This window comes from Lissotriton helveticus, chromosome 8 (genome assembly GCF_964261635.1).
Source record: "Lissotriton helveticus chromosome 8, aLisHel1.1, whole genome shotgun sequence".
Classification (NCBI taxonomy): Eukaryota; Metazoa; Chordata; class Amphibia; order Caudata; family Salamandridae; genus Lissotriton; species Lissotriton helveticus.
The window spans coordinates 242,871,620-242,898,562 of record NC_136069.1 but is presented as its reverse complement, the minus strand read 5'-3'; the positions used below and the strand labels follow the sequence as shown (position 1 = coordinate 242,898,562).

The 26,943-nt window shown below is 45.8% G+C and overlaps 1 protein-coding gene across 1 annotated transcript in view; it reads right to left on the bottom strand.

Moving 5' to 3' along the window:
• CNTN5 (contactin 5) overlaps positions 1-26,943 on the bottom strand; it is a 2,147,338-nt gene that overhangs the window by 2,046,143 nt on the left and 74,252 nt on the right. The window lies entirely within an intron of this gene.

The window sequence follows — 26,943 nt, the reverse complement described above, 5'->3', positions numbered from 1 at the left end:
AAAAAAGGCTGGCAAAGGTCTACCGCGACAGTAAATTGGCAGAACTCTGTTGCCAGCCAACACTGGGGTCACTTACGGATTCATTTCTATGCGTCAAGGATCATTATAGTTTTGAATCAGCATTGGAAAAAATGTATCCCGTCCTACTTAGAAAACTCTACCTGCAGTGGAGGCATGGGACCCTCCCACTAAGAGCTCTAACAAGTAAATGCCCGGCTTGCAGAGTAGCTACTGAATCAGAGCTCCACATGGTCTTTTTCTGCCCGGCTTACAAGGCTCCCCGCAAAACATGGATTGCCCCCATATGCAGGAACATGGGGTTTGCGGAGTGCCTGGCCGCGTTTAGAGTACTAAAGACAGATATGACTGATCACATTGTTTTTGCTGTAGCTAAATATCTAGGTGCAATGTGGACGTTGAGGATACAGAGCATAAAGGCTGGTCATTAAGTCTATTGCAAAACAAGGAACCATGCCAATGTAAATTTTGCTTGTACCAGGATGAATTGTGATGTTTTAAATGTTTTATTCTTTTAAATACCTATGGATTGTATTTTGTGTATCTTTTATGGTAATAATATTGCCGAAATAAAGATTTATGAAGTATATAGATGGACATGGTTTTAAATACCGCAAAATATCGGGTGAAGGATATCAATCAATACAAAAACACAATATAGGTAGAAAAATACATGCATCGGGAAGGAATTTCAGTAGGAGAAAGGGAGTTAATAGACAGACACGCGGAACTGTAGTTTTTTAACCCAGCATAAATTATGCAAACATACACTGAAAAATTGCGTGTGTTATGCAATGGTATGGCTGCAGAAACTGGCACAGGTCTCCTTTCTATACATGTAACTGAGACATCAGTGGGTTTACGTGCAGTTCAAAACTGATGCATGCATAGATCAGGTACTAATGGAACATGTAGCAGGCAATTAAGGAATATCTCCCCATTCATTCCTATGGGCCTAGAGGCCCATAGGAATGAATGGGAAGACAATCTCAATTTGTGAATCGCAATTAGCGATTCGCAAATTGAGATTGCGATTTCAAGGGTGCAGGGGTGTCCAAAGGACACCCTGTTGCACGCCTGAAATTGATCTGTGCACATATGTTGCGTACACACATGCCCTTAGGGCATGTGTGCACGCAACATGAAACTTTGAAAAATGCACTTTAGTGCATTTTTCAAAGTTTTTGCAAATTACCATGAAGTTGTACTTCATGGTAATTTGCGTGCCCTATTAGCAAATTCGCTCTTTTTGAAACTTTCATGCATTGCATTTAAGGAATCTCAATTTGAGATTCCTTAAATGCAAACAATCGCAATTTAGCGAATTCTCAATTTGCGATTTTTGCATTTGGAATGATGCATCCCAAATGCAAAAATGCCGGTCGGAAAGGGGCAGATTCTGAGAATCTGCCCCTTTGCAAGCGGATTTTTGTTTGATGCATCTGGGCCTAACTACATGTATTTAAAAGGTTTTGGGGAATATTTTGAATCAGGGCCTTAGTTGTTGGAACACAAATATATATGAATGGACGCCTTAAGGTGCCTACACAGGAGACATTCTAAATGAATGAAACTGAGAAACAGGCCCCTACCGTTGGAAAGGTAGCATAAAGGACACAGAGCTCAGTGGTTGGAATATCCCAAGTGCTGCATTCTGACTGACCTGGAATAGGCAGAACCAGGAGTCATTTAGATGCATCACAAATCGATGTTAGTAATGAAAAATAGTTGTCCATTTAGCAAAAAAACCCTTTTTACTAATGTAAAACTGCTGTGGTCATCAGAACACATATAGATGGATAACATTTCCGATCGATCAATGATTCTAGAATCAATATGCAATTCAGAAAACAAGTAAAACGCTCCGGCTCCTGCATCTGATGAATCATTTAGCACATAGCCACCGGCTGCTCCCTGGGGTCCAAAAGACAATAACAGGGCAAATTGGCTAATTGCATGTCCTTACGAGCATTTTAATTTGAGGTGGCCTTGGTACATTAATGCAATGCACTCTGAAAAATTACAAAGAAATATACATAGCGGAAATACGTAACTGCAGGCAAGCGGTCATTAGCTGGCTATGCGGCTCTTCCATTGCATTGGTATGCAGAGGAGTACACTTTCTCACCCTGGTAAATAATCTATTCGTTCAGCTGATCAACAACTACAACTTTCAGCGCAAAGTCAATCCACCCATAGGCCAATAAATAAGAAAATTATTAACGGACTTACCAGATACCTGTGTTTTTAAGCACCCACCCAGCAATATGCATAGTGTTAACGTGTATTACATCACAAAACAAGAGACAGTGAACCTGGGAACACAGAACATGGACCAATCCCAAAACAGTTGTGTGCCTGAACGTCATAGTATCATTTTATAACTGATTTCGTTTTGTATAACACTGCTATTTACTCCACAATTTTAACATTGTGTTTCATGTTTTTAATCTTTGTATTTATTTTAGCTATAAACTTTAGGGTTATAAATAACCAAATAAAGTTATTCTAAAGTAGAACTACAAAGCAGTAGAAAATAATGTATATCACTCCTATAAAGGGAGATGCAGCAAGCATTATCTCTAGCCTCATTTAATATCTGGCAATTTTTCTAAATTTACAAATCACAGTTTCATGATATTTACACTTTGGCACGTTTGATACATTTTAAGGTTTAAGTCCATCTTTTTACGAATGTAGTTTTTCTGCAAGATATCTTTTAGTAAATGGTGAGATCATGCCCACTCTATCAAAACCTAACAGCCTTTCCCTACAAAGTTTTTCTATCCACAAAGGCAAAACTGTTTTCCGCAAGTTCAGTCTTTGCAACAAATTATTGTAAAGCACACCATTTTTACTGAGCTGTGGGAAAGCAGAACACTTTGCGGGTTTGTGGTGTTTGGAAAGATTTTAATAGATCTTCATGAAGCTTACAAGAAAAAAATATTTGCATCTATTTTGCACTTTGCTTTAATTTGAGCTCCGTCTGTACCGTCGCTGAGATTTCCATGTCTATTGAGGAATCATGAGTTCTCATAGGTGGATCTTAGGGAGGCAGATCATCAGTCGATAGAAGCAGACCAGGCGGCAATTGCTTTGTCAAGATCTTTGTCAACTAACTTTATCTTCGGCACTACCAAGTTTTTCATGGAAGTAAAATCATACAGAAGAGGTAAAGTGAATTGCCTGGGATCTCACATTTGTGTAAAGTGGGAAGTTAGGACCACAATCAAGGCTTCCTGGTGTAAGGCCGATAACTTAGTCACTGATCCGCATCTGCTGCTACTCAGGAGCAAGTTAGGAGAGCTGCTGTTGTAGACACATGAGGAAACTGAGTGGGCAATTGCCCACTGCTGCTGGTTAGCCTCTGCAGTATTCATCTGCACCTTTAGGTATAGTTTAGCAACCTAATTTCATATGTAACTACCAGTAAAGCCCCTCAAGTATTATGAAACAGTGCTGCTGGCATTGCACGTGTGCCCAAGGTCAACCTAGCTTCTCTCCTCTTAGTTGTGTAGTCCTACTTTTTCAGGTACAGGGTTATAGAGTATTTTCAATGTTTTTTTTATCAAAATATTCCAATCCAGCTCTGCAAACGTGCTCAAATAGCTACTGAAATTCCAAGGAGCCCCCTATCTTCTTACCTATACAATAGTATCTTGTGCTTGTTAGGCGGCACCATTGATCACTACAGAATGTGCTTCGGAACGTATGTGGATGATCCGCTGACCACGCTTCACCTTGAAAATGGTCACCAATAAATACATGGCAGATATCAGTCCCCATCAATTCTAATCTGTTTACAAAGTGGTGGGCTAAAAATGGCACCCTAAAAGAAAGTTCCCATTCTGTGGGCTACTCGTGCTAGCTCAACCCCCAGACCACTCACTCCTGAGACGAGAGTGTAACTACGGCACCTACAATGTAGAGTCTCATTGAAACAACTTTTAAGTGCCCAGGGAAGAGATGGCTCAATTCCAACTGTGTTACTGTGAGCAGTGATCCCATTTCCCTAAATCAGTGTCAAATTAGTAAATACAATGTACCACGAACCCATTTCTTCCAGCAAATACTTGATTTAAGGAATCATAATAACTACGTCTTTCGGCCTTCCAACTACTTTTTTCCAAGCTGAAGGTGTGCTTAGAGAACATTTGTTATATAAGAATAGTAAAGGCTGTTCTAATTTAAATGAAACTGCGTGTAAGGCATGTTAATATAAATATAAGGTCTAGAACTGGTCAGGTGACTGAGTGAGTTAAAAGCTTGCCGATTACATTTTCTGGGACCTGCATCACAAAAATTTAATCCAGGCAAAATCCACCTTAGCTAAGTTTGGCAAATTGAGTACCATTTAATTGGGCAATGATGACATCTGTTCGTTGCAGTGTTTAGAAATGCAGAAGTGAGATATAAAGCGCAATGCACACAAAAAATAGGATTTATTTATGTACATAGGCTGCCAATACTATCGTGGGGAGTGGAAGGTCCATCACATTTTCACATATGGAGTACATCAAAATTAATGTCCAAACGATACGCCTCCGGGAAATGTGCACGGCGATTCTGCGAGCAAAGTGTCAACAAGTTGCACATGCTCTTTTTAATTCAAGTACTTTTGCTACACAGCCCACTCTTTGGAAATAAAACCTGCAAAAGGCCACCACCTTCAGTTCTTTGGGATACAAGAGGTCTAGTGAGGATGGAGGGATGCATTGCTCCTGATGCGCCTGCGCGCCATGATTCAGGCACAATGAATTGAGGGCTGACAGGGGAGTCGGCAGCGCGCGGCTAATGCGCGCAGACTGACGCGCTTTATCATACATGGATCAAAGCCGAGGCCCGGCACGCGCCGCCGTACCTGTTGCCCGGAAGCCCGGCTTGTGATTGTCTGTTTCACGCAGAAGGAATTAAAACGGAATTTATAAGTCTGAACCGTGGCGGGTTTGGTAACGAGTGGAAGTGACATCTGTGCAGGCCTCCTGTGTCCCCGCCAGCTTTCATGCCACGGCTGGAGATGCTTCATTAGCATCCGGAAGGCGCCATGTGTGGGAACCGAGCGGGGCCGCCTCTGCCTCCAGACAAGTGTTTTCATTTACTACACTCTGTCATAACTGCAACCCTGCTTATGGATAATTAAGGTAATATCCACGGTAAATTATTTTCTGTGGTAGAGCAGTGATAAGAAACATGACCCAAGTTGGCACATTGTTGCTATTGCTGGCCAATAAAGTGTTAGGTAAGGTTAGAAACCAGCCTTTTTATCCAGCCCACATTCTGTGGCATGGTGATGGCATTGTGGCTCGGTTCCAGCTCATAAACTGGATAAGATTGATTCAGAGACCGACGCAGGCAGATCACCACTTGATGGTTTCATTTCTTATAGTGCAGCTCAAATGACGTAGGCTGGAGACCACACTTGCATAAAACACGTTTATGTTCCATTAACACTGAGGAGATTGTAATTGTGGTGCTGGTAGACTAGTTTAAATGCAACATGGCGTTTAGACGAAGACAGAAAAGCAATATGTTTCACAAATGAATTTCAGAGTTAGTAAAGCGCATACTAATGCCCAGGATGGTTTCACAGCACTATACACAAAAGCTGAGAAACAGATGCCATCCCTGAAGAGGTGTGTCAAACATCCAGGGGAAAGAATAATAGCGAAGGAGGCAATCAGGTGTCCTAGTGGCATAAATGCAGGGGAGCTATACAGAGTCCAAACCAGATGTGGTTCAACTTCAGGGCGAGGTGAATGAAGCGTTAAGGTGGGGCGGCCTCAAGTGTGTAGAAATAGCGTTCTTCAGTGACCATCGGGGTGAAGCTTGGGCCTGCTGTCCAGGAGACATTAGGAAGAACATGTTTCTAAATGTAACTTTCATTGTCAAAGTCAAAAGGTCTCGTCTTTTAAACGCATATCCTTTGCTTATGCTGTTTGTTGATGATGTGCAGAATAGGCAAAAAGCTGGCATTGTATTTGCTGATGCTGCCCAGTACCGGCAAAAAAAAGGATACAATGATGCAGCCACTGTTGCCAGTCGCGTCATACAGTAAACATGGTCACCATGGATGCGCTTGCAGAATGATGCGAGCACCATTCTAATTTTTGTATTGACTGATCTGAGACGGCTTTAGCCACATATAGGTAAGTACATTTAAAAAAGGAATGCTAAGTTTTTTATACAGTTTTTGATGAAGTGGAGCACACAGAAGCAAATGGAGGCTGCAGGGCCCTACCCCAAAAAGTGCACCGAGAAAAAAATAGAAATTCCAGTGGTGGGAGGGGTGAGCAAAGGAGGAGCAGGAGCGGGAACAGAAAGGAGATTAAATAAAAATAAAGACGGGAGCAGGGTGCTACTGACGGGTGGAAAACCAGCCCACAAGGGAGAGAGCAGCATGGAGCATAGGTCAAGAAGTACATAAGAAAGGGGGCAGCACATGGGAGGGAGCAACACAGAGCACGCACTGGGGTGACGGGTGTTTGGAGGAGGGAAAAAAACACGCAGGAGAAAGTATGGAAAAAGCATGCACTCTCATGGAGTCCTGGGAGAAAAAGAATAAGTAGTTCCCCAGATGTTAGCAGTGGAAGGAAAGAAGCCATCCAATCAAAAACATATTAAGGAGGCTATGCTCAAAGGGGGTGACCGAAGGAGAGGAAGGCAAGCCATCAAATAAGTGCACAAATTATAGCGACCGTAAAGCCATCCAATGGTAAGCCATAGACAGGCTGTTAATCCTTTGTAAGAGTCAGGTATGCAGGGCCGGACTGGGAACCAAAACCGGCCCTGGCAAAGTGATCGGCCGGCCCCCCCGCCTCCCGGGCGGGAGGGGGGCGAGCGCTTTGCCAGGGCCGCTTTTCAGCCGATTTTGTTACAGGGCCGATTTTGCAGCTATGCTGCAAAAACGGCTCTGCAACAAAAACGGCCCCCAGGGCCCCAAACCGGCCCCCACCCTTGCGGCCGACCGGGGGATTGCCCGGTGCCCACAACGGCCAGTCCGGGCCTGCAGGTATGCTCAAAATAGATCCTTCGCAACCAGACAGCTTCCGTCTGGTAGGTGAGACAAAAAAAGACCCAAAAAATCATTACATTAGGACAAAGACAACACTGGACACTAATGCTCATGACGAGCTGAGCTCGTCATGAGGCACGGTGTTCCGGTGCTCATGACGAGCTCAGCTCGTCATGAGCCGTGGAACGCTCAGGTGCGGGGAGAATTCCCCTGCTGTGCTGAGCGTTCCATGGGAGCCGGTGCACCTGTGACGAGCTCAGCACGTCATGAGCACAGGAGCGCCGTGCCTCATGACGAGCCGAGCTCGTCATGAGCATGCGGGCGCTGTGCATGCCCCCCTCTCCCCCAGCACAGCAGGGTAATTACCCCCGCATCGAAGGGGTTAAATCTATGATAGCATAATAGGAAGACAACAGGACAGACTAGATGGCCCCTACAGTCTTTCGCTCCTTCCACTATCGAACATGTCTTGAGTAACAGAGCTTGTATGAAGGACTGATCATGCGGCATGAGTTCATACTCAGAGCTCTATGAAAATAGCACTACTTTAATCACATTATGTTTATGGCATTATATGTCTCGGGGGCTGCCAAAGACCAATCAATTTGGAAAAGAAAGTATACGTGCATTATTCTTGGAATGGGAGGTGACCCTTTTGGGCACTGGTATGCCTGCACTCCTTTTGTTTTTTTATGGAGTTTTATATAGCGCAAACTTGACCTGAAGGTATCAGAGCGCTTTACATAGTACCAGTTATGTTACATGAGGACACATTTATTTTTTGTTGTTGTTAGGCACGGGGAGATTAAGTGATTTGCCCAGAATCAAAGGATGTTCAGTGTCATTGCTGAAACTCGAACCCAGTTCCCCAGATTCGAGGTTTACCGCCCTAGCCATTAGACCAACTCCTCTTCTTGTTTCCTGACCATTTTTTACCAACAGAGAAATATGGCTTATTATTAATCACTAGTATAATTAAAAAAAATGCTCACCCTCGGGTTGAACATCAGCCTGAGGCAGCGACATTGGTTTAATGGCTGTGCCAGGTTCATGAAGGCACATACACCAGCCATCAGACAGACTGCTCGGGGCTGGAGAAGTTTCAGCCCTGGCATCAGAGGCCTGCCACATCTCAGTTCAGTGCCAAAGGCCCAGGGCGCTTTACGGTTCAGCCCTGCAGTGCCTAAAGCTAAATGGCACTCAGCCTAGCCCACCTTTTACCAACTCGTCAGAGAGTTAGGAGAGCACAGTGAAAAAGCAGGAGGCTGAAAGCTGGAATCTTCTACTGCATAGGCTCCACCTTTCATGCTTCACTGTTGCTTGCGGCAGGAAGAAGCTGTGGGCCTTCCTCCACAATCAAGGCGCACCAGGAACTGAAACTGAAACTGGGCAGGCAGTGAGGTAAGTGAAAACAAGGCTTTAAATTCTTGTGTGAGGGTGAGAGTGTGTGCATCTGGGAGAGTGAAAGTGTGTATGTGTGTGTATATGTGAACATGTGTGAGAGAAAGTGAGTGATGGGGAGTGTGATTGAGTGAGAAAGCATAAGTATGAGTGCATTTTAGCAAGGGTGAGTGTGAATGAAAGAGTGAGGGACAGTGAAACAGTGAAAATTAGTGAGTGATAGTGAGTGTGACTGGGAGTGTGTGTGAGTGTAATTAAATGAGAGTGAGAGGGAATGGGTGAATGTGAGTGAGTGAGATAATATAAATGAGCATAAGTGAATGAGAATGTGGACTTATGCTTGGAAGTCTGCCTTGGCCCTGGAATGCCAAAGTTAGTTCCTGGTTTACAGGTACAACTAAGTTAAAATGCTGGCATGTTGAACGTAATTCTTAGCATACCAGACACCCATGGAAAAATACTGGCACCAGCATACTCGAGGTAAAACTTGGCATATGGGACTTCAATGGCAACATGATGGCACTGGCATACTCGGTTTGATACTTGACAAAATGAGCACCCATGGAAAAATGCTTCTACTTGCATGCTAGAGATTAAAATGGTGGTGGCTGCATACAGGAAGAAATTCATGGCATAGGGGCACCATATGGGGCTAAGTGTGCGCCAGCGATATCTCAAGAGGGCATTCCCTCATTTGCATGGGGGGCACGCCCCCCTGCAAATGTGGGAATCCTTTTGCCTCTGCATCCGTGCAGTATTATGGGTGCAGGCGCAAAGGGAACTACATGCCTTTTTCAATGCGCCTCTTAAAGGCAGTCCTCTGGAAGGCAGCTAGGGCCCCATGGACCCCCAGACATCCCTTGGCAGGCGGGTGCAGTCACTCACTGTACCTGCTTGCAGTGGGATCTTTCTAGCCTCTTAAATTGCAAAGAGGGTGCTGCCAGCACTGTGAAACACGGAGCGGCTGTGAAGCAGCCTCTGTGCCTTTCACTTGAATGTGCTGCCCCCAAGACAGCACGAGTTTATGACTGCCCTGGGGGCTGCATGTTCACTGGAAATCGGCGCACATTCCCGGTTTGCGCACAACGCACTTATTTAAAGGTGCGCCTTGGCACAACCAGGGAATGAGCACCGTATATGTAATGTGGCCTCTGGTGGGTACATTAAGTACCAGTGAGTCACCCACATGAGTCAAGGTTTCATTGACACTGAACATTTGAATGCCAGGATGCATCTAATTAAACAGACCCTGAGATGACTGAAGTCCAGTTACTGTGCTCATTCATAAACTGCTGCACTTTGCAATTCACATCAGCAATTATTTATTTATTTATTATAGAGTTTTGTATAGCGCGAACAAGACCCGTGGGTATCAGAGCGCTTAACATCAAGGTAGGTTACACATTGACAGTCCAATATCAAATATAAAAAACAAACAGATATAAGGTAAAAGGCACTATGGCTATAAGGGGTGCCTAAATAAATATATTCCAAACACATGTGCAGTTAGTAATAAAAGGTGAGAAAGGCCTAGTTCATAACACGATCCATATCAGTAGATAAGGTGGGCCTTGCGAGACCCCAATTGCATGAGGACAAGGGGTTGAGATTGCTTGGTTAACCCGGACTCGTTAAGTACTGTTGCTTAGGAATGGATTAACCATCTCAGCACACTACATCACATTACATCGCGGTAGGTTACCCATTGACAGTCAGATATCAATTCTAACAACCACAGATATAAGGTAGAAGAAGCTGTGGCTATAAGGGATGCCTAAATAAATATATTCCAAACACATGTGCAATTAGTAATACAAGGTGAGAAGGCCTAGCTTATAACACAATCCATATCAGTAGATAAGGTGAGGTAGAGGTTATATAGTTTGGCTATGAAAACAACCTATTGCGATTCCTTGATTAACCCGGAATCATTGAGTTCTGTTGCTTAGGAACGAATTGAACCATCTCAGCACATTACATCACATAACATCAATGTAGGTTACATATTGGCAGTCAAATATCAATTCTCAAATATCAATTCTAAAAACCAACAGATATAAGGTGAAAGAAGCTGTGGCTATAAGGGTGCCTAAATAGGTATATTCCAAAACGTATGAGTAATTAGTAATAAAAGGTGATAAAGGCCTAGCTATAACGCGATCCATATCAATAGATAAGGTAAGGTAGAGGTTATATAGTTTGGCTATGAAAACAGCAATTGGTTCACGCAGGACTGTGGTATCGATCAGGGTACAGCCGAGGCTTGTGAGTGGAGTCAGTCCCTTGACAGTGTTGGTATTCATGAAGAGGGACCACTCTTCAGCTGATGTAGTAGTTCTTACCAGCGATCCGTCGGCTTCCCTATGCCAGGTATTTACTCATCATATGGCTTTTCAATTCCCGTTTGAATGTTGCAATATTTTGGATCTTCCTAATGCTTGGAGGGAGTGAGTTCCAAACTCTGGGGGCAGCTCCAGTGAATGCTCGATCATAGGTCTTTTTCTTTCGAAAAAAGGCCGGCCTCAGCAGCAGCTCCTTGGCGCTTCTCGTTGGTCTGTTTCCTCCCGATAGCTTTATTTTCTTGCTTTGGTATCCTGGCGTGTTATAGTGCACCGCTTTGTGAGTAATACATGCTGTCTTCATTTGTATTCTGGCCTCATAAGGTAGCCAGTTTAGTGCTTTCAGGTGAGGAGATATATGATCAAATTTCCTCGATCCCGTGATAAGTCTTGCCGCAGCGTTGAGACAGGCTTTTAGCGGTGCTGTAGATGTTTTAGGTAGACCAGTTAGTGTAGAGCAACCATATTCGATCCTGGATATGACTAGGGACTGTATAGCCAATTTCAAGTCTGCCTCTGAGATGAATGGTTTTAATTTTCTTAAGTAGCTCAGATGGAAGCGGGCGTTTTTCGCCATTGAATTAATGTGGGCTTTCATGTCGAGGTTCTCATCTAATATGATTCCTAATGATTTAGCTGAGTTGACTAGGGTTGGTGTGCAGTTAAGCGCAGTCACCAATTTGGTCCATTCCTTTACTTCCGGGTGGCTCCTTGGGGGTGCAATTAGCATGAATTCTGTTTTCTGGGCATTTAATTTCAGATGATTCGTCGTTAACCATTGCATAGCCATCTTTAGTGTCTTATTCATTAGATCTATGTCATTAAGGGAGGCGATATTTAAGTATATTTGCGTGTCGTCAGCATACATGTGGTAGGATATCGTTGATTTCCGAAGAATGTCTGTAAGAGGTTCGACATATAGGTTGAATAGATCTGGGGATAGTGTTGAGCCTTGCGGGACCCCAATTGCATTAGGACAAGGGGTTGAAATTGCTTGGTTAACCAATGCATTTTAGAATTGTATAAGCCTAGTTACGTCTCCTAAAATGGCTTCTGCAAACACTCAGAACTTCAGTGGTGGCTCTTTGTGGGCAGTGGCTAGTCTGTGTGTCACGGGCCCACGTGCAAGGAAGAAAACGAGTCCCCTGGTCCCTCCGTTAACTGTGAAATACAGCAATCATCAGGGTTCAGTGGGCCCCGAAGCTTCTGGGCCCCGGTGCCACAGCACCTGCTGCACCAGTGGAAGCTACGCCCCTGTCATGTGGCAATGTCCTATCCTGAGTAAGGGAACAATGCCTCACACTGTTGCCAGGCAGAGGTAACTCGCAAAATTACCATGTAAAATGGCTCAGCTGAGCTTTCATTGCTTAGCATCCATCCAGGTGCCTTTCATTCTTCCTCACCTGTTGTGCACAGCAGGCGGCCCCAAGTTCTTCCGCACACATCTATTTGACACAACAAACCACTCGAGTGCTACATCGTTGGACTGTCCACCTGCCCTTCTAAAATGCATGGAACATTTATTTGCGCTCAACAGCTCAGGCGCTTGGAGAGAGAGTCTGCAGCAGGGATGTGTAGCTTTCTCTCTTAAAAGGTCAGCATCTGGATGAAAACATTTCACAGTACAGCCACCCAAACACTGCAATGCTAGAGAAAACAACAGCTTTTAAAGGCGAATCGAAAGCACTGTCCACTAACCTGATGATACCTGCCTGGAAGAGCTAAAATGAACACAGGAAAGTCGTGGCTAATAGTGCCTAGAACCGTCTATATTTAAGTTTATGTGGTGATAAATTAGGAGAAGCAGGTTCCATTCATCGTTCAAAATCACACAGCAGCTAAATTAATTTCAGATTGTTAAGAAAAACCTAAATAATGTAATCGCCTGTGAGAAGCACCGGCAGGCAGGGTCGGAGGTGGCAGTCGGGCACTGGGCAGCGACATCATAAGGATTTTGGGGGCCCTGGGCCAAACATATTTCGGGGCCCCTGTTCAGAACAGTTTTGAATTCATGAGTTTCAGCTCATTCATGCCTTCTTTGGCCAAGTCAGTGACAGTGCACAGGCACACCTGTCCAAATTCTAAAAATGTGTTTACATCTATTATTCAAGGATAGTGATGTGTATTTTTAATATTGTATTACAGCAGCAGCTCACTAATTTTACTGCAAATAATCTCTGTGACTCCCTTCCATTTCTCCTATGTGAGGTCCTGCTTTGATGTAAAAAAAATTTTTTATGGATGTTGCATGAAACAAAACCTAGAGTCTTGCTGGAATCAATGGAGAGTGTTTCTAGATTGATACCGGCAAGATATCTAGTGATGTCATTTTTAAGTGTCTCAGTGGGGTCTTGATTCTCCTCTGAGTAAAGATTGGCATAGTAATCCTGGAAGCCCTTTCTTATCCGATCAAAGTTATTCGTCTCTTCTCCCGGTTGGAGCTTAATTGTGTGAATTTCATTATATGCGGCCTGCTGTCGTGTCCTAACTGCCAAATAGTGCCCAATACGATCACTGCATTCATAGTTATCTTGCCGTGTGCTTGCCCATTTGGCAGTTGCTTTTTCAGAAAAAAATGCTCCTATTTTGGATCTGGTTAGAACAACCTCTTCTTGAATCTTTTCAGTATTTAGCCCTGTTTGAATGGCTTGGGTTAGCTTGATTTCAGCCTCCTTAAGCTTTTCCTGAAGATTGGTTATAGTGAGCCTCTCTTTCTTATTTCTACCTGCTGAGAAGCCCAGAGTCTCCCCCCTAATGCCTGCTTTTAGTGTGTCCCAAACAACTGCCAAAGAGGCAGACCCCAGGTTAATATCTAGAAAGTCCTGTAACCAGGCCCGCATGTGTGTTTGGTACGCTGTATCCTGGAGTAAAGCTTTCTCAAAGCTCCATGAGGAGGGCGTTCTTGGATTTCCCAGCCCCTTGATGTTAAGAATAAGGGGGTTGTGGTCGGACAAGAAGCGCGGGGCGGTCCCAATAGAGCTATTGCTAATGAGAGCAGAGGAGATAAAAAAGTAGTCTAACCTGACGAGGGTGCGGTGGGGGGCGGAAAAGAAGGTGTGACAGGGGAGTGAAGGATTTAGCCCACGCGTCTTTTAAACCATGCGTTTCAGCCAGGTTAGTCAGGGCCTGAAATACCAGTGGTTTCCTGCCAGTGTACCTCCAGTTATTGTCAGTTGTCCAGTTACTGGGCAGGTGTAAGTTGAGGTCGCCACAGAGAATTATAGGGGTGGGCCAGTGGTCTAATTCCCCTGAAACGTGGTTGATAGCACCAGGGTCGTCGGTATCACTGCCGTAGATTGAGCATAATGTGTACGGAGTGCTGCCGGGAAGAAGGCATTCAGTAACCCATCTGCCTAGAGGATCTGCTTTAGACCGAGGGGTATTAAGAGGGAGTCTTTTTTCTGAGAAGATGCCAACCCCTCTAGTTTTAGAGCCTTGGGTGGTTGATCCCAAGACTTTAAACCCTAAGGAGTCCAGCAGTTGTTTCTGTGAGCCTTCAATGTGTGTCTCCTGTAAGCAATATATGTCCCCCCTCAGGGATCTAAGACCCTGAGAAACTTTTTGCCGTTTAGACCGATCATTCAGTCCGCAGACATTCACACAGACAATTCTTAGGATGTCAGAATTAGCCATAAAAAAGGGCTTGTAGTAGCCTTCCGTGCCAAAAAAGAAAGAAAAGGAAAATACATTCAATTAGCATGTATAAATACTGATACAAAAGACATTGCGACGATTGCCTGAGCCCCATTTCCCAGTGATAAAAAGAGGATTGAACCCCTCCCCCCTTACCCCCCCCACTTCTGAGCAATCAGGTAAACCCTGAATGATGGTAATCTACATAAACCCCAGCCGTCAGCCACGCCGGAGTGAGAGAGAAAAAGATAGAGAAAAGAGAAAGAGAAAAAAAAAGAGAGAGACATGGGCCCAATTTAGATCTTTGCTCTAATCGGCCGGTAATAAAGAAAAAACAACGGGTATTGTCAGTCAAAGCTTAATTCATCTGTTGCTGCCTTTGGACTTCATCTCGGTCAGGTATTCCCCAGCTTTTATTTCAGATAAGAATATCTTGGTGGTCCCCTTGTGGATAACTTTGAGCCTGGCGGGGTTCATCAGGTACACATCTGCTCCTTGCTGTTGGAAGGGTAGGATTAACTGTCTTAGGCGCCATCTACGTTCCACTGTCTGGTGGCAAAAGTCTGGCTTGGCAAAGAAGGATATTCCGTTGGCGCCTTTTTTAGAATTGAAACGGGCTTTGTCGTAGATCATTTCCCTAAGGAGAAAATTTCCGAAGTATACCAGAAACACTCTTGGGTGCCCTCCAGGATTAAGTGGTCTCTTTAGATGGAAGGGGAAACGATAGGCCCTCTGTATCTCGTGATTCCAGTCCCAGTCAGTCTCCTCGGGAAAGGACTCCTGAAGAAGTTTAACAATGAAGCGCCTGGGGTCGTCCCCCTCCTTCCCTTCAGGAATACCGAGTAAGCGTAGGTTGTTGTGACGCTGGCGATTTTCCTGGTCCTCCATCTTTGTCATTAGGTCTACCATGCAGGCAGTATTAGACTCTCCAAGCTGCTTAGCGGCCAGGCTTTCTGTCTCTAGATGCTCGGTACGAGCCTCAACCATTGTCACACGTTCGCTAATCTCAGAGCAGGTTTTATTTAGGCGCCTTAACCCCCCTTGCAGCTTCTTGGCAGCGTTTTTTGCCGCACGGTTATCAATCCTAACCTCCTCATGGAACTCCTTTATCGAGGCTAGAATGGAAGCTAGCGAGGGTTCAGAGGGCTCAGCCAGTAAGTTTTTAGAGCTCCCCCATGGCGTAGAATTGTGGTCGTCCTCCTCAGCTGGATAGGACATTTGGGAGTCAGAGTAGTCCCACTTTAGCTGGCTGCGCCGCTTTATCCTACTACTGGGTTTTTTTGGTCTCTGAACAGTGTCTGTGTCTTTATGCGAGACCTCGCTGTCTCCTTCGCTGGCCCCTTCAGTCACATCCTCGATTGAAGAGGAGGGGGTGCCGTCAGGGACGGAGTAAAAGTGCTCTAGGCCTGCTTCAGGTGTCCAGGGGGGTTGAGAGCTAGAGGGCGCCACCAGGTTTTGGATAACCTTGTTAATCTCTGCAGCGTCGTTAGCCATCACTGGGCTAGGGGCACGGGATGATTGCTCGTTGGGACACTCGCTGGAGGGTTGCTCTAGTAAGGAGGGTTTTTCTGCACCTTCAGGAACCACTAATGTGTGTGCTAGAACCGGAGCTGGGGATGCAGCGCCGCCTGCAGCCTCTTCTAGGCAGAGTACGGGAGTTTCCCTGAGGCTCTCTACTGTAGCATCCCCCTCTGTCGGAGCAGCTGTGCAAGGTTTGGCAGTTATAGAGGGGTTGCCCATCTTTTTTAGACCCAGAAATATTTTCGCCGGGGGAGGGTGAGTTAAATCGGAGTTTTTAGAGTCCTTACCCCCCGTCCCCCCCCCCCGGTTTGGTCACTGGCTTCCCCTGTGATTTGCACCCAGCACTGACCTCGGTTCTGTGGGTGGTTGCACCTCCCGGGGCTCCTCCTGCAGTGGCAGCGTTGGCGACAGCAATTGCTGAGCACTTGGAATTTTGTGGGTCGGTGGTAGTGACCGGAGTTTTCGTTTTGGAGCTTTTCCGCACCCCTCTAGCACTCATGTTGATCCTGTGCGGGAAAATCTGCTGAATCAGTCCGCAGTAATCTCTGCTTACAGCCGAGGGTTCAGCGGGGTTAACGCTGAGGAGGAAAGCGCTGGCTGTCAAAATCCCTCGCAGGATTGCTCGTGATTGTAGCGCTTCCAAAGCTGCGCTGAGGGTCTTCAAAGTATGAAGAGTCGTGTCCGGGATTGTTGGCATCCAGCACCTCCTTCGAGTCAGGAGTTCCAAAAGTTGAATGCGTGTCCGACCTCGCCGGGTCAGAATCTGCCAGCGCATCGCTCTGGCATCCGTCAGGTCTGCGCAGGGCATGCTCAGACGTGAGTCCCTTGCTCACTTTGCCACTGGAGTCAAGCAAGCCCGGCTGAAGTCGGCTGTAATGCCAGAAACCGGTCCTGGGAAGCTCGATTCCGGTCCAGGGAAGACATGGCTTGGCAGTTCGGGCTGGACTGTTCCCATGAGGCACAGACTGATTTGCATATGGCGATGTCTGAACTGGGGTGGCGGAGTGAGCTAAAGAACGGTGATGGATTAAACCCAGATCAGTTGACTGGGGTGAGTGTTTGTATTGTCAACGCTCTGTCCATCACCACCTTTGGTTTTTCCAAAGCCCACTCTGCCCATGCCTTAAAACGTCTCTGGCACTGGGCGAGAGACCAGTGCTTCCGGGTCATCTGTGGGTTGGTTTTTTAGGGCCTCTGTAAACCCTTCCACAGAAACTTACAATATTTCCCGGTCCCAGCCAGGCAACTGTGAAGTGTCCCCAGTATCACAGGCACTCCCCTGCCATCCTGTCAAACTGAGGTTGGGGGGCCAGGTGTTGTTCTGGGCTTGCTGGAGGAGTGGGGGAGTTTTTGCATAGGCCACACTGTGAGGTCACCTATCACAGAGGAAAAAATACATAGGATATCGCGGTATGGTCTTAGAGCTGCAGACGTGGGAACTCGGGAAATAAGTTTGAGTTCTGGCATCAGCTCATCATCCAGTAATTCTGGGCAAATCACTTAATCTACCTAACATAAAAATGAATTTGAATTCGTGCAATGTAGCTGGTGGTCATGGTAATTGCTCCAATATCTTCAGACTGAAGCTTCAACAAAAAATAAAATACTAACTGTTGGACCTGGAGTCTCCAAGTCACATAGGGTAGCTTGACACTAAGCAGGAAGGCCTAACTCCAAAGTACATGTGTTAAGTTTGCGTCTCACCCTCTCAGTAACTCAGTGCCCATCCATCCAAAAATGACACTACACCTTACTTTTTATAAAAGTAGAAAAGCTTTATGATCTCTTTTGTTGTTAGTTTCTTATTTTGTGCTCAGATGCTAAATCAGTACCACAGTTACAATGAATACAGTGCATTTACACTTTTTGTTTCTGTAAACTTCCTCACTCCCTCTCTTCAAAGTTACTTCTGCATTTCTGGCTTTATATTAATACAGTTTCTAACCATTAATTCACAATATACCCTTGCTTAACACCCTGAGAACATCCAGGCCATATGAAACTGGCTTGGTACCTTGGTACCCAGAGAGTGACACTTTCCCTTCAATCAGGTAAGTAACCCCAGGGTTTCAGATGACAGATTCAATGCTACAATCAGCTAATTTGTAAATATCTCAGGTGTCTGAGTAAGGCACGGTCAGAGTTTTCTTCCCCTTCCACCTCTGAAAGAGAATACAAAATTAGACCACAATCCCCATCTTTATCAGCCACAGGGGGTTCAGTCTTCCTCTTCAGCACAATTGCTCTCTCTTGCTTCACTTATTCTTCTTTACTCTTAAGTCTGACGACTTCTAGCCTCAGTCTTCCCCAAACCTGCCAGAGCTGGCCTTTCCGTTATCAAAGAAGTTAGGGGGGGATGAAAGATCTCTCTACCGGTATCACGATCTGTTGTTTCTTAGTCATACAGCAGCGCCCCCTGTCTCCACCTTACTTGGGGGCAGTCGAGTACTGCGCCGTTACAGCCAACCAGCCCTTTGTCAACAGACCTCCTCTCCCGGTGGCTCCTCCCTCGTGGGCCGGGTCAAATGTTCTCCAAACCGGCACCGAGGGGAGGCCTGCCTGGGACTAGCGGTGCTACGACCGTTCGCGCCGTCTCCTCAGTTTCCCCGATGATCGCGCCACTGAGCAGGCGCTGGGGGGCAGTGTCTCAGCAAGGCGCCGCCTCCCTTCTTCTCCTCCGGCAGACGAGCACTCCGCTTCTGGGCCTGCGCGCTGATCGGCGCTACCTCGCTCTCCACCAGCAGTCGGCCACGCTACCCCTGGGCCTGCGCACTGATCGGCGCTACCTCCGCAGACACTATTCTCTTCACCAGTGACTCTCCGGGCAGCACAGGACGCCTAATTCACTCCTGACTCCCTCTCTTGGAAACCGGTAAGGCGGACTAGCGGGGATTGCCACAGTCAGCAAGCAGTGTCCGGGAAGGCAGGAGAAAAGGGGGACCCAAGGGGGCCAGCAGAAATTACAAAGCCGCTTCCCTCAGGTATCATAAACCAACGTCAGGGCTCGGTCAAGGACTATGGGGGGAACGTCCTCAAGAAGAGGCTGTCTACCTTACAGATAAACTAACTACTTCTTGCGCGCCCACCTCCCCACGCCACTGCCTCACTCCTCAAGCTCTCTGGACATCACAAAATGGCTACCCTGACCCTGGCCTTATATAGGCTGTCCACAAAGGGTCCAGCAGGGTCCACAAGGTTCTGGAAGGTCCCTATTCTACCCTATGGGTCTTTCTCCTAAGGTGGCAGTTATAGCAGTTACTGTCCACCATTTTGTGGTTCTTGTAGGATTTTAGTCAGAAAAGGCACCTAGGCCTCAGGGAAAAAGGACTACGAGGGTAAAAGAGCATCTAACCCCTAGGTCAATACCACAAAAATCCAGTGGGCATAAAAAGGTTTGAGGGGCAAAAAGGGGACAACATAAATAATTAATCAAGAGGGACTACCCAAAGGCAGACAGGTCTAACACTAACCATTTGTGAATGTGGGTCACTTTTTTTTGTGAGTGCCTGGGTCTGATTGTGATACCAATCTAACCCTGCCGGCAGGATCTCTGTGCATGCCAGCAACACTGCAGCATATTAAGAATTTAATTCCAGAAGAGAGAAAACAGACTTTCATCCTTCCGAAATCGAAACTTCTTGAACCATTCAGTTGAGAAATAATTACAGCTATAATTTACGTAAGTGAGAATTGGCAATACTCCTGTATTAAGCCATAAATAAGCAAGCCATCATTACATTTACTAAAAATATCAGTACAATTGTATGCATTTCAAATATTTGGTGGGATACATCACTAAAATAAATAATTTTGCTACTAAACAATGGCACTCAGAAACTGTTTTTTATAAACATGTGCAATTGTCCTCTGAGCAAAAGAAACTATAACTTACTCATAAACAAGGGTTTCAATTAATTTTTGTTCATATTTTAAAGACTTATCACGTTAAATTACTATGTTTTATATTCAATTATTCCCAACCGTAGGAAATTAAGTTACTGGTTGATAAGGGCGAAATACATTTTGGAAAAGTGAGTAAACTTTAATAAATTATTTGAGATCAAATCAACAAAAAATCTAGTCAAAAGAACTGGAGATATGCAGTTTCAAACATTTCTGCACCTAAAGTCACAAAGCATCACTTGCGGTTATCGGGCTGCGCACAACCGGGTGAAAGTCACAAGTTAAGGCCAACCGCAAAGGAGCATGGACTGAATACAGGGATCAGATTAGTCCCACTGAAATAGTTCCCTTCACAAGTCCAAAGTGTAGAGTTCCGTTCATGGGGGAGGGGGTCAAAAGGAGCAGGCTGAGCCACGAAGACGGTCATCGCTGTAGTGTGATGATCCTGTTGGGCATTGGAGATGGACGTTGCTAGAGTTTGCGTTGGCGGTCACTTCAGGCTATCGGTGCTGTAGTATAAAGTTCAGATTTCTCATTGCAAGGTTTCGCTGGCAGTTACTGCGGCACAAAGAGTCAGGTACACTGAAGCTTTGCTTTGGCCGGAGGCAAGATCTTGTCACAATCAGGCCCATTCTGAATCGCTCAGAGCCCAAAACGTCAGGATTTCTCCTTAATTTAAAGGAGAGCTCAACTGATGCCACAACAAGGATGTAGGACATGAGGGACACCTCTGGGGGATCAGGAACTCACTCCAGAAGAGACCGGTAGGACTCAGGCAGGTACAGTTGCAGGCCCAGGGAGCAGTTCATCTGGAAAAATTCAGGGAGGCCTCTGGAGCTTGCTATGTCACAGTAGCTCAGAGGAGGACAATCAGTTGACCCTTGTATTGTGTATTATAGAGTGTGGGACCCTCATGTTCCTGAACAGACACCGTACTCTAGTGACGTAAGTAATTGGGTGTAGTTAATAAAATTAATGACGCAGTACATTGCAGTTAACGTTTACACACTAGAGAATAAAGCTGTGTAATACCGAGCTCCATGTGTGGCGTGATTTATTTACATGCTACCGGGCTGAGGGGGACGTCTACAACTGGTGAGGTGATAGGAGCTACATTAACAATACAATTCGAAGAGTCGAGAGTGCTCTCCCAGAGAGTTTGTGGAGGTCCAGCAAACTGCGCATGCATGCCACGTGTGCCTCAGTTTAAGTAAAGAATAGACAGTTGATGGTCAGTAGAAGACCTTCGAAGACAGTGAAGACCCCTACAGAAAGTTTTATTTATTGTCGTTCATAAAATTGCTACTTCGACTTAGATAAGAAGTGAGACGCCACAACTCAACACAGAACTATCATTAATCCAGTATGAGAACGCGAAAGCCAGTGACAACTAGGTACAGAAAAGTGCAACAAATAGCAACAGCCAGGTGTGCAATAATGCTACAAACAGAAGTAGATGATCACAAAGAAGTATTAAGGGGCAGAGGTCAACCAGGTTTGAGAAAGTGTGAAGGAACGCCAAGTGTGGCGCACCTCAGAAACAAGAAAAAAATCACCCACTCACCAAATATCTAGAGTAAAGAGAGTCATCCGACCTCAGCGGCAGGTGCAACAACCCAGGCGCAAGCACAGGGTCTGTGTTTGTGAGGCTGTTGAATCCTGCCCAGCTGACAAAAGAGGCCATGAACGGCGGTCAGAATAGTGAGATCTTCCAGCTCTTACATGGCTGCAGAAGAGCACTCACTAAGGTGCTGCTGCCTTCCTAAAACCAGCATCCGCTTTCGATGTTGCCAGAAAACAGAATATTGGCGCAAGGTGAACTGTTTGGATCACAGCTTTGAATGACTTCTTTGATGTGCTGGATGAAGTAGATGACAAAAAGATATAAGATATAAAGATCAAATATCTGAAAAAATCAGCATGTGATGGAGTGAAAAAAGTGATAAAGAAAAATACCCAGCATTGAGGAAACATCGTACTGTCAAATTAAAGAAATGCTGAACACCTAATCCAATCCAATGCATAACATTGACTATGAAAGGTAAATCTTACATCAAGAGAGGCAAAGAAATGGTGAAACAATGGATGAATTTGTTGAAAGACTTTAAATGCTCATCAAACACTAAGTTCACTGAACAATGTCAAAAAAGCAATTTCTCTCCGAGTCATAGATAGTTGCCTGTCCGATTCCTTCAGATGCCGAATGATGAGAGAAATGCTCAGGCTGGAGTGAGTGCGCACGGCGGACAGAGCTGAAGAAAATGCAGACAAACAAGGTGTTGGCATGGAGGGTGGAGGAACCCAGAGTGAACTGGCATAGAGTATGAAAAGCAATAAAAAATTCAAGGCAGAAGGCTGCAAAGTGATGTCTCTGAAAACGTTGCAGCGTTTTCGATGTGGATTTTCCATTCCACGTGAAGGTAAATGTCCCACTGAGCAGATATGGAAAGGTTGTGATAAAGAGAACCATTTTTTAATAGTTTGCAAATCGAGAGAAAAAGTGAGTGCATCACATTGGGAAGGCAAAAAGGCTGCCAGTGCACCATGCCAGAAAGTTCCAGAAGCATTCCAGTTACACCCACGGAAGTAAAAGGCAATGTCAGTTGAGGCAAGTAGAAACTGAAAGAGGCCGAATGTCATCTTATTCCTCTTCGAAAGGTTCTTTGGCGTCACTGTCTAACGACAGTGAAGAAGATGGGTGTTCGTCAATGTCGAACGACAGTGAAGAAGATGGGTCTGCGAAGTCGATGCTGACTACTAAAAGATGTGCACATGTAGGTCTGATTTCTTGCAAGAAAAAATAAAAGTCAGAAGAGAATCTAAAAGTGAAATTACAACATTTAATTGGGCATTGTGTCAGAATAAAATTGAAGGTTAATGACTGCATTATGCCATTTATCATAGACAGTGGTACGTCAATAAATATCATGACAGCCAAAAACTATCAAACTGTTTCTGGTGCTTCGTCTCACACAACCAAAAACCAAAGTATACACATGGAAAGCCTCAACCCCATTGCAAAGTCAAGGTTCATTTATGGGGACTATGAAACATTAAAAGACAAAGGTACAAGCACCAATCCATGTTCTTTAAGGCACTTAGATGTTTGCTCAGCTTCAGCACTGCTGCTGCTTGGGTCTAATTTCTGTGAATTACAATATTAATGCTTATCATGACATAGTGAATCAGTTTCCCTCATTGTTTGATGGATTAGGAAAGCTTAAGACAATGAAAGTGCAGCTCCACATTAATGAGGAAATTGAATTGCATTTTATCTACAAGAGGCTGTTGAAAAAACAAGGCAAACAAGGCCTTGCAAAAGATAATGACACCCAGGCCCGCACATTGCCGATACGATTACTAGTTCAATGGTGTCAAAATATTTTCATGTCTTGATCTAAACAAAGGATATCATCAGCTCAAGCTGGAAGAAAATTGCAGGTACGTTACTACTTTTTCAACTCATGATGGTTTGTTCAGATACAAAAGATTGAGTTTTGGAGTGTCTTCAGCTGCCAAACTTTGTAAAGATGTCATTTGTCACATTACACAGCCTGTCATGCATGCTTTCAATTACAGTGATGATGTACTAGAGTTTGAGGCCACACGAAAGGAACATGATAGAGTCCTTATACAAGTGTGTAGTCTGCTTGCTGAAACAGATCTTACATTGAATGCTAAAACGTGTGAATTTCACAAAACTAAACTAATGTTCTTTGGGCACATTTTCACGAAAGGGGGAATGACTCCAGATCCAGCCAAGGTTCAGGCTTTGTCATCTACCTCTCCTCCTCAAAATATAACCATGCTGCATTCTTTTCCTGGTATGGCCAGCTACTGTTCCAGATAAATCTGTGACTTTATGTACAAAGCCTGGAGTACGGGGGTCTAAGGGAAACCTGTTAAGACTGGCACGGATAAATTCCCCAACACAACTGTTTAGAAAACAACAAGTTATCCACGGGTCTAGCAAGCTTAAAGAAGCTCTAAGTACATACAGCACACGCAAAAGCAAAGACTCTCAATCATACATGTGGGGAATCCTTTTCTAAGGCCGGAACCCCATCACCCACTGAAGTGGCATGCTTCATCATCTGGGATCTCCTCTTGGTTGCAACACCTAGTGCAGCCAAGGGCTACAACCCCCTCACAGTGAGGAAGGAGCTCAGGGATGTTTTTCTAGATACTATTCCGTTGTAGGATCGACTAAAATGATTAAGATCAATTCAAAATGGTCAGGCGATTTCAGTAGATGTTTCCTAAGTTAAATTTGCCCGGCGTAAAACGCCTCTAATACCATACGAAGTTATTCAATAAAGAGGCAGGCGCTGGAGACAGGAAGACAGGAAACAAGTTTATTCCGACGGAGTAGAACACATCAGATCAGACAACAAGGTATCGTCTCGAGGTGCTCTCTCAACCTCTCTGAGACCTGGTCTTTTATACCCTGGTTTAGGACATGTGAACGCTCTTTATTACAAGGGCATTGTGAAGTATGAGAACGACATCCCTGGCACCCCCCAGTTCCGGCCCATTCCAAAACATGACAACAGTAGAGGCTCTTTCCCCTCATATGATTGGGAGGGGGCTATCACGCAGCTGAGTGTTCTGCCGATTCCTTTGGAATGTGTGCGCCTGATCGAATCTCAGGGGGTGGGGAGGTCATGATCAATAGTGGCTCCTTTCAGAAAAGGCGAGTGCATACAGTAGTGGGCAATAAACTGTATCCTCGGGCTAAGGGATGACCAGCGGTTCGTACAGGCAGTCGGGCTCAGAGGAAGGGGTCATCAAAGGAGGGGTATTCATGGACGGAAAGGAGGTGTTGGTCAGGCGCGGGGTGTGACTCCCTGAGACAGAGTCATGGGAGGGGAGGGTTCATGACTTGTGCATGTGAGTGCGGGGGCAGCCAGGGTGCGCGGGGAAGGCTTGCAAGGTTCAGGGAAGTGTGCTGACGGGCGATCGTGAACAGGGAGACCATGGTACCTAAAATGGCTGTCGTGTATGCTCATACGTGAGTCTGCAAGATGGCGCAGATGATGTTCAGTACACGAACTAAAATTCCACAGTCCTCCCTTTAACATGTCTCGCCAGCTTGTCAGTTCGGATCGATCCCCATGAGACCATGCACCTCTATCTCGTATAGGGGACTCATGTGCTCAGTTTTAAAGTTCAAAGTCTTTGGGCACATACAGTTGGAAATGAGTGCACATAAAGGTGGTAAACATTGAATACCTAAGCAACACCCACACAGTATCATGATTGGTATCAATAAAAACGTGAACAATCTCCATCCCCAGCTCTTCAATGTGTCCCAGAACCAGCCTCCAAGCGACCATCCTTCCTGCTCCTGGTGAACCTCTGAGGACAGTCTGTGGAGGTGTTCGATTGCTTTGTAGACTGAAGGGGAGTTATCTGGCACGTAGGTGCAACAGCTGGAGCCGATGATGCGGCATGCACCTCCACGGTCGGCCAGAACCACATCTAGAACAAGGCGGTTTTGAAGAGCCACCAGGCGGACTGCCTGAAGCTCAGCCGTGTTGTTAGCAAGGATGCCAGCGGTGATGTTAATGGTTGTTTCTAATTCCTGAGTCAGGTGTCGGATAGCGCGGCTATTTGCCATTGGTCCCCACAGAGGAACAAGTCCCTTTGCTGCATCCAGGAACTGTGCTCCGGTGGAGTCGGCTTGTTCAACATCTCCGGCGCGCTTTTGCCGATGATGGTTGGCCGGAGCCACATACGTGGGAGGAAGAATGAAGGCGATGTAGCACGTACCCCTCCAGCCTTTCGGGAGCCAAGTGTAAGCTTTGGTGCCACAAACAAAGTACATATTCGGGGAAGCAACAAAGGAGGGGGGGTCAGCTGAGACCAATGTTTTGGTGATGCGACAAGAACTGTGACCCACCAGCTGCGTTCCTTGTCCTTCGAGGCATACGAGTCCTGTGACATTGATGACAGACAGGGCCACGGTCAGGGTGGCAGCCGTTTGTTTCCGCAGGTGGGAGAAGGTGGGTCTGGCTGAATTGTGGAGCACTTGCATTTCGACCCTTTCTTTGGCAGGGATGTTCGTAAGGAAGGTTGAACCTGAAATTGCAGGACAAAAGGGGGCAGACGTCTTTCCTGTCTTGTTCAGCCAGAACCCATAGTAGAAGTGTGACACTGTTTGACCAGAAGCGGCGTTGTCCTTGTGGCTTTCCTGCATGAGGATCAACCAGGCGAGGCAGGAGCCGTGAACTGAGAAAGGAGAAGGGATGAAGGGGATGGAGTGTCCGGTAGCATGTGGGAGCAACCCACAGATCCAGCAGTTCGTGGCATTTGCAGCAAGGTTGTGCTGGTGCAACAGTTGTACGAAGGAATTGTTCCAGAACTCCTTACGCCTTTCTCGGAGCTGAGGTGAAAGGGTGATCAGGTGGTGCTCCTTCATGGTGGTTGGCTGGACAGTGGTTGGCAACATCTGGTGAGCGGGTGTGCTTTCCTCCAAGATCCAGAAGGAAGTCATGAGGAGGAGGCAAAAGAGGAAGACAATGAAGAAAGCGATTGTCTTTGATTTGTGCAAATTATCAGTCTTTGGGTTCCTGTAGCGGGTATTTCCTGTTGCTTCCGACGTCTTCTTATCTGGCGCTTCCATCATCTTCTTATCTGGCGCTTCCATCATCTTCATCTTCAAGGTGCTCGGTAGTGGGCAGAACCACAGACTTTGTTTAGCTTCTCTCCGGGTGACCCTTGGTTGCTTTGGGTCACCGTTCTGAGATTTTTAACTTAGTCAGTGGCCTACTTAGCCGAAGCTCCCTCCTTTCGACGCAGGAAATACCCTTCTTGGGAAGGCACAGTGGGATCAGAGTGTTTTGCAAGTTCAAGTGCCTTGGTATCAGGATAGCAGTTCAGTGATGGTCGGTCTTTGTTCAGGAGCTCTTCTTGGGTGCTGACGTCTGTCGTGGCCAGGGTCGAGGAAACCTTCTTGCAGTGGTGTGCGTGCAGCCAGTTCTTCTTCCCCTCCACTCGAAGAGCCGTCCGAGTGGTGATCAGTACTTGCCAGGGGCCCGTCCACCGGGGTTCCAGACTCTTCGCTCGTTGAAAGTTCCGGACTAGGACGTAGTCTCCCGGTTGGATATCGTGACC